Genomic DNA, 14,718 nt, shown 5'->3' with positions numbered 1-14,718 from the left:
CTGAAGAATTTTACCAGTCAGTCTCCTGACTAAATTCCAGCTGTTAGCTGGAATTTAGTCAGGGAGACTGGCTATAAACAATCGCAGAAAAGAAAATCTGTCCCGGAGACCTACAGGAAATAGAAGCAATGCAAACCTAGGAAAGCAATTATTTGATGAGAATTCTCATGCTCTGGTAAGATCACCTGTTACTATTTGCAATGCAGGAAATATGCTCTAGTCTCTGAAGCCACTGCTTCAGCCTTAATATATGTTATTCCTGGGTTGGTCTTGGATTCTGCATTTTCTGAAATGAATGTTAACTTAGAAAGTCAATACCTGACAATAACCAGGATGTACTAATTTTATGCGCCATTGGAAGACCCAGTAAGATAATTGCAGTGTCGGGAAATAGCCCCTGGCACCTGGTTTCTGAAAAATTTCAAGTGTCTGATTCTCCAATCTGTGTGTTTAGGGAATCTGACATGGCATTTCTGAATGTGATACCAGTAAGCTGCAGTCGGCAGCACAGTGTGACAATCAGCCATCAGCAGGCCGAAATGAAGCAATTCCGGTAGATAGGAAGGATGCAGACCCGATAAGGGGGATATGTGATAATCTCCTAGTTACCTCACAATGATTTCCTCTTTTGACAATTGGATTCTGGTCCTAGGTAAACTGATTTTTTTCTGTCATCCATTTTCACTTTCATTTTTTCTGCCGGACCACAAAGATGGGAGGGAGAAATGAGTCAGCAGCTCTGATGCAGATCTCCAAGGTAACCACAGGATTTGTTCCTATTGGTGGAATTGAGATCATTATCCTCATTGGTTCATATTCCAGGAACAATTGAATGCACATAGTCCTTCAGTCAGAGGCAAAGATGGCTAATTACATTTTCAGCATATCCAGTCCTTACTAGTCAGGCTCTGGCTATATTCTAGCTCTCAGGTGCTCATGTTTATAACCAAAACCTGAATATACATTGGCCCCGACAAGGAAGACTGTTCTTGACATCTATATGAGAAAAAGCCCAGGAAAATCAGCAAAGTCAAGTACTGGTTTATTCCCCGTATTACAGTTGTAAATCACCCTTTACTCTCTCCTGTGCAGCAAGTCGTTTCTTGTTTCTGAACCATAAGATTCTCTTTAAACTTGTAGCTCCACTGTCTCAGTCTTGAACACTGTAGTGTCTACAAGGAAATAATTCACTTCAGGTTTTAGCATCTGACAGAGTAAAGAGGAGTCATGCCCTTTCTTCTCTGAGTTCCATTATGGGAATGGGTATGACATTGCAGGTTTTAATTCATGAAAACTAAGTAATTGAAAATATTATACAGTAATGTAGAAGGTGCTATGGGCAGGCCTGCTTTTTGTCCCACATGCCTAGCTTAGCCTCAGAAATAATAACACAGAAACTGTATTCATTTAAACACTGCCTGGCCCATTATTTCTAGCCTCTTATTGGCTAACTCTCACATCTTGATTAACCCATTTCTAATAATCTGTTTAGCACCACGAAGTGGTGGCTTACTGGGAAGATTCTAACCACCGTCTGACTTGGGTAGGAGAAGCATGGCCTCTGCCTGACTCTGCTTTCGTCCTCCCAAAATTCTGTTCTGTCTTTCCCACCTACCTATGTTCTGACCTATCAGGCCAAGCAGTTTTCTTTATTAATTAACCAATGAAAGCAACAGATAGATAGAAGACCCTCCTAAATCATTTAGCAGGAAAAATGCTGTGCTGTTTTAAAATGCCAGCTTTCTGGGTCATCCTTCCAGGGCAAACTCTAACTCTTTCAGGCAGGCAGTCTGACCACCAGAGCATTTTTAGTGTGGTTTTTGAGTGCACTGCTGCAGCTTGCTTGCTGGCAGGGGCCTTGAAACACCATAGAGTTGTGACAATAAAGATGGCTAGACCGGAACCTGTGCCATGATCCTGGAAAGCTAGGGAATGGGCTGGATCCAGCCATCAAAGCCACAGCTTTAATCCTATCAATATTGCCTGGTGAATTAAAGAGTCATGTAGTCACAAAAAGAGAGATAGATAAGAAAGATTCAAAGTTGAAGAAAACCTTTAAATGACTTACAATTTGTTAAAAATATCTGTAGGCTAAAGGTTAAAGTTCTTAAAGTAAAAAAAAAAGAGAGTAGTTGGGTGTGGTGGTACACACCTTAAATCCCAACACTTGGGAAGCAGAGGTAGATTGACCTCTGAGACTTCAAGGGGCAGAGGTAGATTGACCTCTGTGACTTCAAGATGTGGCAGGACATACCCTTAATCCCAATGCCTGGGAGGTAGAGACAGAAGGATCTCTGTGAGTTCAAGGACAGCCTGGTCTACAGAGTTATTCCAGGACAAAGATATACAGAGAACCTGTCTCAAAAAGTAAAAGTAAAAATAAAAGAAATAGAGGTTAAAGTAAAGCCATGTAAAGAAGAAAAATACACAGAGAATCTTAATACTGCATGCTATTAGGCTCTCTTTGAATTGTTTGAATGCTGAGAAAGGAGCAACAGCTGCTAAAATATATTTCCTTATAAATGCTACTGAATTAATCCAAGAGAGGTATTCTGAAAATACTTTGACTTCAAAATTGAAATCAAAATGTTTATTACTTTGGAGAAGATATTTTGCTTTGTTTCCACAGAAAATGAGAGGCTGTGGATTCATTCTGAGTTAAGAAAAATCCAGTTTGATCAAGGCAGACCACCTGAGAAATCTCCGGTAGGAACAGATGGTCCGGATGTCTGAGTTCTACAATCAGAACAGATTCAAGACTGCTGCCTGAGGTGATCAAGACTCACAAAATACGCCAGTCAGGACTTGATGATAATTTTCTTTAGTTCTCCATAAGATTATCAGTGCCCCCAACCAGCAAAAAGTAGCCAGGAATACTATGCTCACATTCCCAAAAAATGGACTACGGGTATTTTCCTTTGTTTAAAAAAAAGAGGGGGAAGTGGTGCAGGAGAATTATCAGTATTCTGTCAATCATATGTTTTAATAAAATGCTAATTGGCCAGGCAGGAAGTATAGGTGGGCCAACCGGACAGGAAGTAGAGGCGGGTAGATGAGAACAGGAGAATGCTGAAAGGAGGAAGCCCATTCCCCCATTGCTGGCCAGACTCCAAAGAAGCAACATGTGATCTACCCAGCTGTGAAAGGTACTGAGCCACATGGCTAACATAGATAAGAATAATGGGTTAATATAAGCTGCAAGAGCTAATAAGACTGAGCTAATGGATCAATCAGTTTATAATTAATGCAGACTCTCTGTGTGATTTTCTTTGGAGCTTGCCAGCTGTGGGGTACCTGGTGGGATGGAAACCCCAACAAGCAGGCCCCTCATGTTACACAGTAACATATAAACACACAACCCTACCTGTCACCAAAGACTCTGAAGGTACAATAACGTATAGAAGAGGAAACATACACCTCATCATCCTACTGCCTTTAAGCTTCTCACAGGCTCAACGTTGCTCAATATTTCATTAGGACTCGGTTTTTTTTTTTAAATATGGCAGTTTAAAATAATTTATTTTTATGTAAGTCTAGTCATCATTGTAGTCTTAGATTCCTAGCCATTAAGGTTGTTTGTGTTATGCTTGCATCACATTGTCTGAATACGAATATTTACTTGATTTCTTCTCTGATTTTTGGCCACTAGGACAAAAATATATCTGAAGATTTCTCAGTAGTTTCTCTTTGTGGGCATGTATCTAATGAGAGTGAAGACTTTTATTTTGGCTAATTTGAGGATTAACCTGCAATTATAGCACAAGTATTCAATCCCATATAAATTACAAAAATTAGCAGAAGGATTCCCACTATATGATTATAAATGCATGTAGAAACTTCCAAAACAGATTCTTTCCACCATATTGACAGCTGTAAACATAGTTTGGAAATGGTCTGTGAATCTACAGTTTTGCACTTGAAGCCATGACTTTGGCCAATAAACAAATGAAATAACACACTACTTGGATCTGAGTGAGAAAAAGCTGATATTCCTTCATAGTATAAGGAGTTCAGTTTTACTATCTCTCTCCTAATATGCTATGAAGCAACTCAATTACTTACAAATATTTATATAAGTTAATGTATGTGTACATGTAAGAAATTGACTATGCAAAATTATATTTATACATACGTATGCATGCATGTGTACACTCTCTTACCATAGTTTAGAATTTCATACATGAGTGTTGCAATTATTTTATTTCACACTCATTTCTGTTTTTACTTTTGAAACCATATATATGCTAAAAAGTATCAAAATAAATACTACTACATAATCAAATTATTATATTTTTGTGCACATAATGTTAACCCACATTTAGGAGTAAATTAAAATTTTATTCTCTTATTCACCTTCAGTTTGGCGGCTAGGGTTACAAAATACATATATATATAGGAGGGAGAAATGAATCAGCAGCTATGTTTGAGCTCTCCAAGATTACCACAGGATTTGCCTCCACTGTTGGAATTAAGATTATTTTCCTTGTTAGTTCTTATTTTATATTCAGTTTAAATGCACACACCCCAATCAGAGGACAAGAGTACTTATAAAAGTGTTATCAGTGCCGGTTCTTATCGGTCAGGTTCTATTTGTATTTCATGTCTCAGTTGGACCTGGCTATAACCAAAGCCTCACTGTACATTGGTCTAGACAAGGCAGGCTGCTGCTGGCATGTACAGGTGTGAGAGTCTATGGAAATTTGCAAGATCAGGGCTTACATTCATCACAACTCTTCCAACTGTGTTTGACAACTTTGTAGAATGTATTCTACTATCCACCCTATACTGGTGCTTACAAATTTTGTGTGAAACCCACATTGTATAATAATTTGTATTCCAAACTAAAAATATCATCAGTCCTTAAGTCATTTTCTCTGTTAAACATGGTAGTATTTCATATTTCTCAAGCTTTTTAAGTATCACATCACTTTTATGATTTTTTTTAATTTGATAGCAAGGAAATCTGTTAAACTATAATTATATAGTCTTCCAATGTTTCAATGACGTGAGCAGGTAAATGTATTACCTGAGTGAACAGCAAGTGCAAAACAAACAATTTTTAAAACTATGGAATTTAAGGAGACTGTGGCCTGTAGGGGGAGTCACCTAAGTTTATTCTGCAACACTGAGGCATCAGTCTTTATCTTACTGGACTAAACTTTTTCACAGATGTTTTGTAAGGCAAAATGTAGTGGATTTCTCCACAAGATATTTGTAAAGAATATATTATGAAAAGGAATTTCATCAGAGAAAGAAAAACATAAGGAACAAATACACAGTACCTGTGAAATTGGATATAAGAATTTATAAACAACCAAATAAACGTAATTATTGATAACATGAATATATATATAATTTTTAATGTAATCATTTGATCTTATTTCTTTATCTTTATCACACTGTGTGTTATAATCAAGTAGGGTCTATTTGGAAGATGGTTTAAAATCAACATTTCTTCAATCCTATCATTTTGAGGCATGATTATGTAAATATAACTAAACTGCAGACTTGTGATTTCCATTCCCTGGTTTTAGATCTCTGTACTTATTGGTTCTTAATGAATATATAATTTAATGCATCGTCTTTTCCAGTAGGAGGCAATGAGAACAAATAAAAATGTCTCTATTGAAGCATTTTGCCTGTCAGGCTGCTGACTAAAATTTAGCTTTTAGTTGGATCTAAACCTTGACTATAAGCAACCATAGACAAAGTATTCTGTTGCAAAGACGTGCAGTTGAGAGAGGCAATAGAAACCCAGGAAAGGCAAGGAATTTGTGAGATTTTCAATTAATTTGCTAAGAGTCTTCTGATCCTGTTTGCAGTACAGTAAACATATTTGTGTCTCTAAAACTCCTTCAGGTGTTACATCAGTGATTTCTGGCTCAATCTTGGTTTTACAATAACTGCAAGGATAATTAACTTCAGAAAACCATACATGACAGAATCCACAGATGTATGGATCAAACGCACAATATGGGTCGCCCTGAGATAATGGCTATGTCAGGCAGTAGTCTTACATAGCCACCTGTGTCACCTTGAAATTTTCAAGTGTCATATTCCCTAATCACTTCATTTACATAATCTGTCATTGAATTTCTAAATGTCATACCAACAAACTGCAACTGAAAACACATAATTAAAACCAGTCATAACAGGCATAGAGGGATATTTTCATGTAAATATCCAGGACAGAAGTATATATAGCTAGATATCATATTGCCCCCTAGTTACCAAGGATGTTTACACCTTTGATGATGGGAATCAGTGCCTAAATTAAATAATATTTTTTCTGTCATCCACATATAATTTCATTGTTTCTGCCAAAGTAAACACTTAGATGGGAGGGAGGAATGAATCAACAGCTCAGGAGCCCTGGCTGCTCAGTTTTTGTGCCAAGCAGCTGCAACTGCTGACATCTGCTGTCCAATAAAAAATATTACACATACTCCAATTCACTGTAAAAGTCTAGGGCAGATAAATAAATTGCAAAATTTAGAAGTTATATGATGACTAATAATATTACAATTCAGAAATTTAATAACCAGTTTGCTTACACTATGGATCGTATTCTGCAAGGCTTATGTTATTTTCCTTATATATTCATTTATTTGTTTTTTGGAATTAGCTTAGTTTTTCATATTATATCTCTAAGTAAATGGTTTGAAAACAGAGCCAGGAATGAGTCACTTTAAGAAATAATGCAGTCTTTACAGACTAATAATAAACCAGGAAAAAGATTTTAATCATATACCAGGATTAAACAGGGCAGAAGAGAACACTTTAGTGATTTTTTACAAGAACTGAGGCTCTATAAGTTGCAGTAAGAGACCCAGAAGATACATGTATACTTATAGAATCTCTGAAAATGCCAACTTAAAATGCAGACAGATACGTGGGCCTTTAAAGTTCAGATCAACAGCAATAGATTAATAGATCTTCCATACAATGAATTTTGAGGTATTTGAATATAGTGCCGAGGCTTAGATAGGAGAGGCATTTTTCAGTGGTATGAGGAGAAGTGAAAATGCCTAATGAGGAGGGATTATATGAGCAAGGAAGAGTGAAGATCATGAAAGGAAAAGCTACAGAGAACAGAATCAAACTCATGGGAAATCATGAAATCTACACAAATAGCTGTGAAGCCTATATTCTATTGATCCCAAACAGATGTGTAGCTACCTCTGTTTGAGAGGCCAGGATATCTATTTCTGTTAAAAGGTAACTTTTTGGAGACAGTTACATAAGTTGGGATTCTAACTCAGCCTTGATATGGTAAGGTTTTGGAACTGCCTCAGCTTAGTGTGCCAGGCCATGTTGCCTCCAATGGGAGGCTTTACGTTTGGGAGGAGATGATGGGAGATGGGCTCCCTAAAGAGAGGCAAGCGTGTGGAAAGAGGAGAGTTTGACAAAAGTATGTTTAAATATAATATGAACAAAAAATAAATAAAAAGAAAGTGATGGAGGAGTTACTTTTATTTAATAAAGAAGCTGCCTTGGCCCATTTATAGGCCAGCCCTTAGGTGGGTGGAGTAAACAGACAGAATGCTGGGAGAAAGAAGCTGAGTAAGGAGTCGCCATGATTCGCCCACCAGACACAGACGCAGGTTAAGATCTCCCTGGTAAGCCACCAGATCATGGTGCTACACAGAATATTAAAAATGGGTTAGATCAATATGTAAGAGCTAGCCAATAAGAGGCTAAAACTAATGAGCCAGGCAGTGATTAAAAGAATACAGTTTCCGTGTAATTATTTTGGGACATAAGCTAGCCATGCGGGCGGCCGGGTGCCGGGGACGCAGCCCCGCCGCTCATATTACAACAAGAAAGCAATTGTGTAAATCCAACCTCATCAGTGATTGATTAAATATTATCTCAACAACTACCAGCCCAGAAGACATCTCTTAAAGAGCCATTCCTGTGTTTGTCACTAGCGTTGATTTTAGCTGAACAAAGGCACATTTTCAGAAGCCACGTTTGGTTTAATTTTTTGATTGCTTAGAATCTTTTGAAAATATATGTTAGTTTTCATGTAGTAATTAGGAACCCATGTCAAAATGCCATTATAGGGCAGAGTTTCGTATCCCAACAGACAGTTCCCAAATAACCACAAAAATATTATTTATTATAAACTATCAACAAATACTGGGGCTTATTTCTATCCAATTTATAAATTTTAAATTAATTATATTTTTATGTGTGTTCTACTATGAGGACTGATACCTTTTCTCAGTATAGCAAGTACAACTTCTTCCCACTGCATCTCATGATACTGAGATTCCTCCATTTTCCCCAACATTTTTTGTCTGGTTATTTAGCCTAATCTTATCCTGCCTAGACATAATCCAGTGTGGACTTTTATTTAATCAATCACAATGATATATGTTCATACAGTATTAAGGAATATTTCATGCCCAGTTCTTGACTTTTTAAATATACACCCCTTTTTTAGTGACAGTGTCCTTTGCTTTACAGAAGCTACTCAGTTTCAGGAGGTCCCATTTATTCAATGTTGCCCTTAATGTCTGTGCTGCTGGGGATAAACGTAGGAAGTGATCTCCTGTACCCATATGTTGTAGAGTACTTCCAACTTTTTCTTCTATCAGGTTCAGTGTGTTCAGACTAATATTGAGGTCTTTAATCCATTTGGACTTGAGTTTTGTGCATGGTGATAGATATGGATCTATTTTCATTCTTCTACACGTTGACAACCAGTTCTGCCAGCACCATTTGTTGAAGATGCTCTCTTTTTTCCATTGAATACTTTTAGCTCCTTTATCAAAAATTAGGTGTTCATAAGTTTGTGGGTTAAAATCAGGGTCTTCTACTCGGTTCCATTGGTCGACTTCTCTGTTTTTATGCCAATACCAAACCGTTTTCAATACTGAGGCTCTGTAATAGAGTTTGAGGTCAGGGATGGTAATGCCTCCAGATGATCCTTTATTATATAAGATTGTTTTGGCTATCCTGGGTTTTTTGTTTCTCCATATAAAGTTGATTATTGTCCTCTCAAGATCTGTGAAGAATTTTGATGGGATTTTAATGGGGATTGCATTGAATCTATAAATTGCCCTTGGTAGAATTGCCATTTTTACTATGTTGATCCTCCCTATCCAAGAGCAAGGGAGATCCTTCCATTTTCTGGTATCCTCCTCAATTTCTTTCTTCATTGACTTAAAGTTCTTGTCAAATAGATCCTTTACTTCCTTGGTTAGGGTTACCCCAAGATATTTTATGCTATTTGTGGCTATCGTGAAGGGTGATGCTTCTCTGATTTCCATCTCTGCTTCCTTATCCTTTGTGTATAGGAGGGCAACTGATTTTTTGGAATTGATCTTGTATCCTGCAACGCTACTAAAGGTGTTTATCAGCTGAAGGAGTTCTTTGCTGGAGTTTTTGGGGTCGCTTATGTACACTATCATATCGTCTGCAAATAATGAAAGTTTAACTTCTTCCTTCTGATTTGAATCCCTTTGATCCCCTTTATTTATATGCTGATGGAGATATAAAATTCTATTCTTGCTATCTGCTTGACAATTTTGATGATTAAAATCTATTCATACAAATGTTGGTATATACTATTTCATATGTATATTTTGTCTAAAATATATGTGTTTATTCCTTATATATTTCACTTACTTTGTAATGATTTCATCCTGAATGCTTATGTCTAGAAAGAGAACAATCACATAAACATGAAAGTTAACCCTGCCCAGACGATGCTTAATATCTTACCTCTGGCTGGGCTGTGATCTAAAACTACCTTAAAATATGGAATTAATGAACAGGCACATTTTTTAGGCCAGCTGCACAAATATTTTGTGACATGAAGTAAGCACATAACACAATATCAAAGAGTAAATACACTTTAACAGTGATTATTTCCCATGAGATAAAGAAAACCTAGTAAAGGGAAATATTCCAGTACTCAATTATTTTTTCTGTCTACTTTTTGCAATTACTCAAAAGCAAATCAGAGATAAATAACAGTATGTTATATGTAAAGGTTCTCTTTTGCTTTATATATTGTTTACCTGGTACCTTAAAAAGACATGTCACAAACATAGGCAATTTCATTAGGCATTTATTTTATTTTATATGAGTATATAATAGTTTTATTACATTATTTTATTTTTATTTGTTCCCACTGTATCTAGGCTGAGTTAGGTAGCCTTCCAGAGAATGGGTTTCCTAAAGTCAGAGCAAGCAGGATGGATAAATCTTAGTTCCACTGCCCCTGGCACTACAATCTGCACCATCCATACAACTGTCCCACAACATCAAAGGGCCTATTTGTTACTATTTGGCTCCTTCACTGTCAGGCCAGAGATGCTAGGCTACCCTTAGCTCAGCTAAGCTGTTTTGGTGGATATTCCCATAATGGCCTTGATCCCTTAGCAAGTATTCTCACTCCTCCCATTCTTCAACTGGTCTTTGGGAGCTCATCCCTGTGGTCGACTGTGGACTTCTGCATTTGTTCCATCATTTGCTGTATGCAGGTCCTACAATGACATTTAACGATGTGGGAGGCCACTTGTTCGTTTCACAGCTGCCCAGATTCCAGGAATGTTCACAGAGAGACTATATTCTTTAAATCACTGCTTGACCCATTAGCTCTAGCTTCTTATTGGCTAATGCTTACATATCAATTTAATCCATCTCTATTAATCTGTGTATCACTATGTGGTTGTGGCTTACTAGCTAAAGCTTCAGTGTCTGCTATTTGTTTGCATTTATAGGGAAATATGCTACAGAGATTTGCATTCATAAGGATTTTGGTTTATTGATAGAAATTTAAGGTCATTGTTGTTACATATATATTTCTGCTTTTGTATTTTGTTTGTGCAGGTAGCTTAAAATGTAATGTACAATTAAGAAAAATAGGTTAGTAGAGAGTCATCTATAATGGTCAATTTTTAGTCATGTTTTGGTTTTCTAGAAATACAGAGATATATTTCAGATGGACAGTTATTCTTCAATCCTCTAAAATACTAACAGAATATTCCATTTAAATTTTTTTTAAAACTTAAGACTTTTCATGGCAATGATACACATACACATCTGTTCAAGGTAGCACTAACTATTTCAAGAAGAATTGGGCATTGAGGAATCTCTTTATGGTGTTTTCCAGACTTTAAGACAAGAAACTGTTCTTTTCTGGACTGTCTGATGGTATGCTGTACTAACTGGATATGCAGGAAACATAAAAAAAGTTATTGGTAAAAATGCCTAAAGAAGTTGAGATAGTCCTTCAGGGTTTTTGAAGAGGAAAGTGACTGACAAACTGCCACCATAGGTGAAACTGTCTTTGAAACTTCCCGGAAAATCTACAAGATATTATGGGCCAGTAAGCTGAAGGTGGGTGCTTGCAAAATTACAGATCTTTGGGTGATTGGCCAGGAAGTGAGATGTCTCTCTCAACTCTAGAGATTTGGAAGTTGCTTACAAGGCACTTCCTGTTAATTTAGGTAATATCACATCCTTCGGAAAAATTTGATGGGGTTGAAAAATAGATAGTTATAATTATAGTTTTCCTTAGTTATGATTAAAGTTAAAATAGATATAAATACTGTAATTCTTGCTAGATACTGTTTTGCTATATGTAACTTTACTAAGTTAAAGTTAAAACCTTCATCTTTATTTAGACAGAAAAAGGGAGGTGATGTAGGGGGTGATGTATCCTACGAATTCTTTATATTGCCATGTGTTAATGATGAAGCTGCTTATAACCAATGGTTTAACAGAGTAAACCTCGACTGAATGAAATGTATAAAGTAGTTGGAATTGGGGAGAAACCATGTAGCTGACACCAGAAACAGATGCCTCTACTGGAGACCACCAAATTTGCTGGTAGACCACAACATCATGGAGATGCACAGAATAGTTGAGATGGGTTATTTTATGATATAACCTTAGTTATAGTTAGTAGTTTCAGTAGATTAAGATCCATAACAATGTGAAGTATTTATATCATATTCCACTTTAAATGAAAGCAAACAATCATTTTGGAAATTTTTGGGTGTAGTTTTCACCAAACTGCTTTCTGATGGTTGTCAGTCAAATTATAGTTAGGTTTCATAGAAGCCTTTTGAGATGTTGTGCTTCATCAACCCACATTATCCTGAAAATTATCCACAGGTTCTCATCTTCTGTGCAAACAAATGTAGCATTTTTTTTCAAAAGTAACATATCTTCCGTGGGGGGTGGCACACAACTTTACAGCCAGTACTCTGGAGTCGGAGACAGGCTGATGTCTGTGGGTTAGAGGCCAGCCTGTTCTACAAGAACCAGCTTCAGGAAAGGCTATAAAGGTACAGAGAAACCCTCTGTTGAAAAACCAAATAATATAAATGTCCTTCAACTCAAATTTTGAAGCCTTTATAATACATATTTTTGTTTATCTTAGCTTCCCACAAAATGAAATCTCTCTCTACCATAAAAATCAAATAAATCATAGTAATATACATAATCCAGACTATGTATGTTCTATCTTTATGTGGCTTTTTTTTACTATACTACTTTTATTATTTATTTTACTTCTATAATTTATGAATGTCTGCATTTTTGTATTATTTTTACCGTCTCTTTTAAGTCTTCATTTTATTTTTAAAATTCTTTCATTCTCTCTGAGCAAGGCGGACAATGAAGGCTGATGAGAAGCCAAGGACAATGGCACTAGGTTTCGAGCCTAATACATGAACCGGCTTTGTGGGAGCTTAGCCTGTTTAGACGCTCACCTTCCTGGACGTAGATAGAAGACCTTCGTCTTCCCGCAGGGCAGAGAATTTGGACTGCTCTTCAGTATCGAGAAGGAGGGGGAATGGTGTGGGGGGAGGAGAAGAGGAGTGGGGATAGGGGGAGGGGACTGGGGGGAGGGGGCAATATTTTGGGAGGAGGGGAGGGAAATGGGAAACGGGGAGCAGGTGGAAATTTTAATTAAAAAAGAATAAAAATAAAGTTAAAAAAAATTCTTTCATTCTATCCCTGCCTATTACCAGTTTATTCCTAAACCATCCACATTTTTTTATACAACCATGATCTGTTCATAGGTTTCTTTTTTGAGTGAATCTATCTTTATTACATATGTGTAATTATTTTCTGACATGAGAGCTTTTTATTCTTAATGCTCATCAGGCATGGTAAAGATATATGTTGTATCCCACCAGTCCAACATGGTAGAGGTATGTTCATACCTCTCTAAGCAATGATAACTGCTCCAGCTCTAGGGATGCAGTGGGCCTATGTCACTAGAAATGGGAGGTTTGGGCTTCCTCCTTCACAGAATTCTCCTGTTCTCATCTCCCTGTCTCTACTTCCTGTCTGGTTGACATGCCTATACTTCCTGCCTGGCCAATCAGTGTTTCTTCAAAACATGATTGACATAATACAGAAAATTCTCCCACACCAAGAAAGAGGCAATAGAAACTTAGGAGAGGCAAAAATTTGGTGGGATTTCCCACACTCCTGCTCTGGATCTCTTGCTCCAGTTTGCTGTGCAGGAAATGTGCTCCTGTGTCTAAAGCTATTGCTTCAGGCTCAATATCTGTAATCACTGGCTCATTCTTAGAATCTACATTATCTCCGGCAAAGATTATTTTCATGAGTCAATACATGAAAGAAACCAGGGTATTTTGATCATAATCTCATTCAGAGAACCTATAAAGAAAATGACTATGTCATGGACAATTCTCACTTAGACACCTTTGTGCCTTAACATTTCAATAATCAAATTCCACAAAGAAGGGAATTTGGAAATGTGACAAAGCATATGTCAAAAAATGTTATGAGCAATCTGTAATTGGCAGCCCAGAATCACATCCACAATCAGTCATAAATGGGCAGAAAGGGACTTACCTATAGAGATCTTGCATATAGGCCAAAATAATTGGATATATGTGAATTCCTGATTAACATGGGATTTTTTTTCTTTTGATTTTAGCATTCAGGCTCTGGATAAATTACACACATATATTATATATGTTTTTTCAAGACAGGGTTTCTCTGTAGCATTGGAGCCTGTCCTGGAACTAGCTCTTGTAGACCAGGCTGGTCTCAAACTCACACAGATCTGCCTTCCTCTTCCTTCTACTTTCAATTTCATTCTTTCTGCTGCAGCACATGTTTTGGTGGGATGGAGCCCATGGAAATCAGTCAAATCAGGAATTGCTTTATTCTCATCATTCAAACAATGAGTCCTCTGCTGCTCCAAACTATGTAGTAATTAAAATCCTGCTTCTGATGCTACTGACTAAGGGAGTCCTGCTCTTATCTCTTTCCTGGGAAATCCATTGTGGAAATGGCTATGGCATCAGAGTTTCAACCATAAAACTTTAGAGTCACTGTAAACATCAGTCAGTAACAGCTGGAGACACTACCATACTTATCACTAGAGACTCTGGTGATCAATAAAGAATAGCCAAAAAAAGCACTTGTTATCATTCTGTGGCCACTGAGGATCCTAAAAGTTACTTTTACAATCTTGGTTTGCATTGTCACTGTGTTTTGGCATATAGTAACACTTGTACATGATTTTTCTTCCTGTTTCTTTGTTCCTACCCAGGACATTAAGCAGGGCATGAGCTTTGCTGGAAACCAATTATTTATTGATGATGACAGAGAAGTACTACAATTTCCCTGGAAACTAATTAATAAGCCAGATTTTTTGTTTTTGGTCTGTTTTTTTTTGTTTGCCTTGAACTGTTGCAGAGATTAGCTTGTGTC

General features: G+C 37.0%; 1 long non-coding RNA gene across 1 annotated transcript; it reads left to right on the top strand.

Annotated features, from left to right (window-relative positions):
- The first annotated feature begins 2,634 nt into the window (after positions 1-2,634).
- On the top strand, positions 2,635-12,767 carry LOC130865077 (uncharacterized). Its single transcript, XR_009056077.1, has 3 exons — positions 2,635-2,771; positions 11,129-11,355; positions 12,633-12,767. It is a non-coding gene; the product is annotated as an uncharacterized LOC130865077 (long non-coding RNA).
- The last annotated feature ends 1,951 nt before the right edge of the window (positions 12,768-14,718 follow it).

The sequence above is a fragment of the Chionomys nivalis genome, chromosome 23 (genome assembly GCF_950005125.1).
Source record: "Chionomys nivalis chromosome 23, mChiNiv1.1, whole genome shotgun sequence".
Taxonomy (NCBI): Eukaryota; Metazoa; Chordata; class Mammalia; order Rodentia; family Cricetidae; genus Chionomys; species Chionomys nivalis.
Note: the sequence above shows the minus strand (reverse complement) of the source record. Positions and strands in the feature narration are given on the sequence as shown.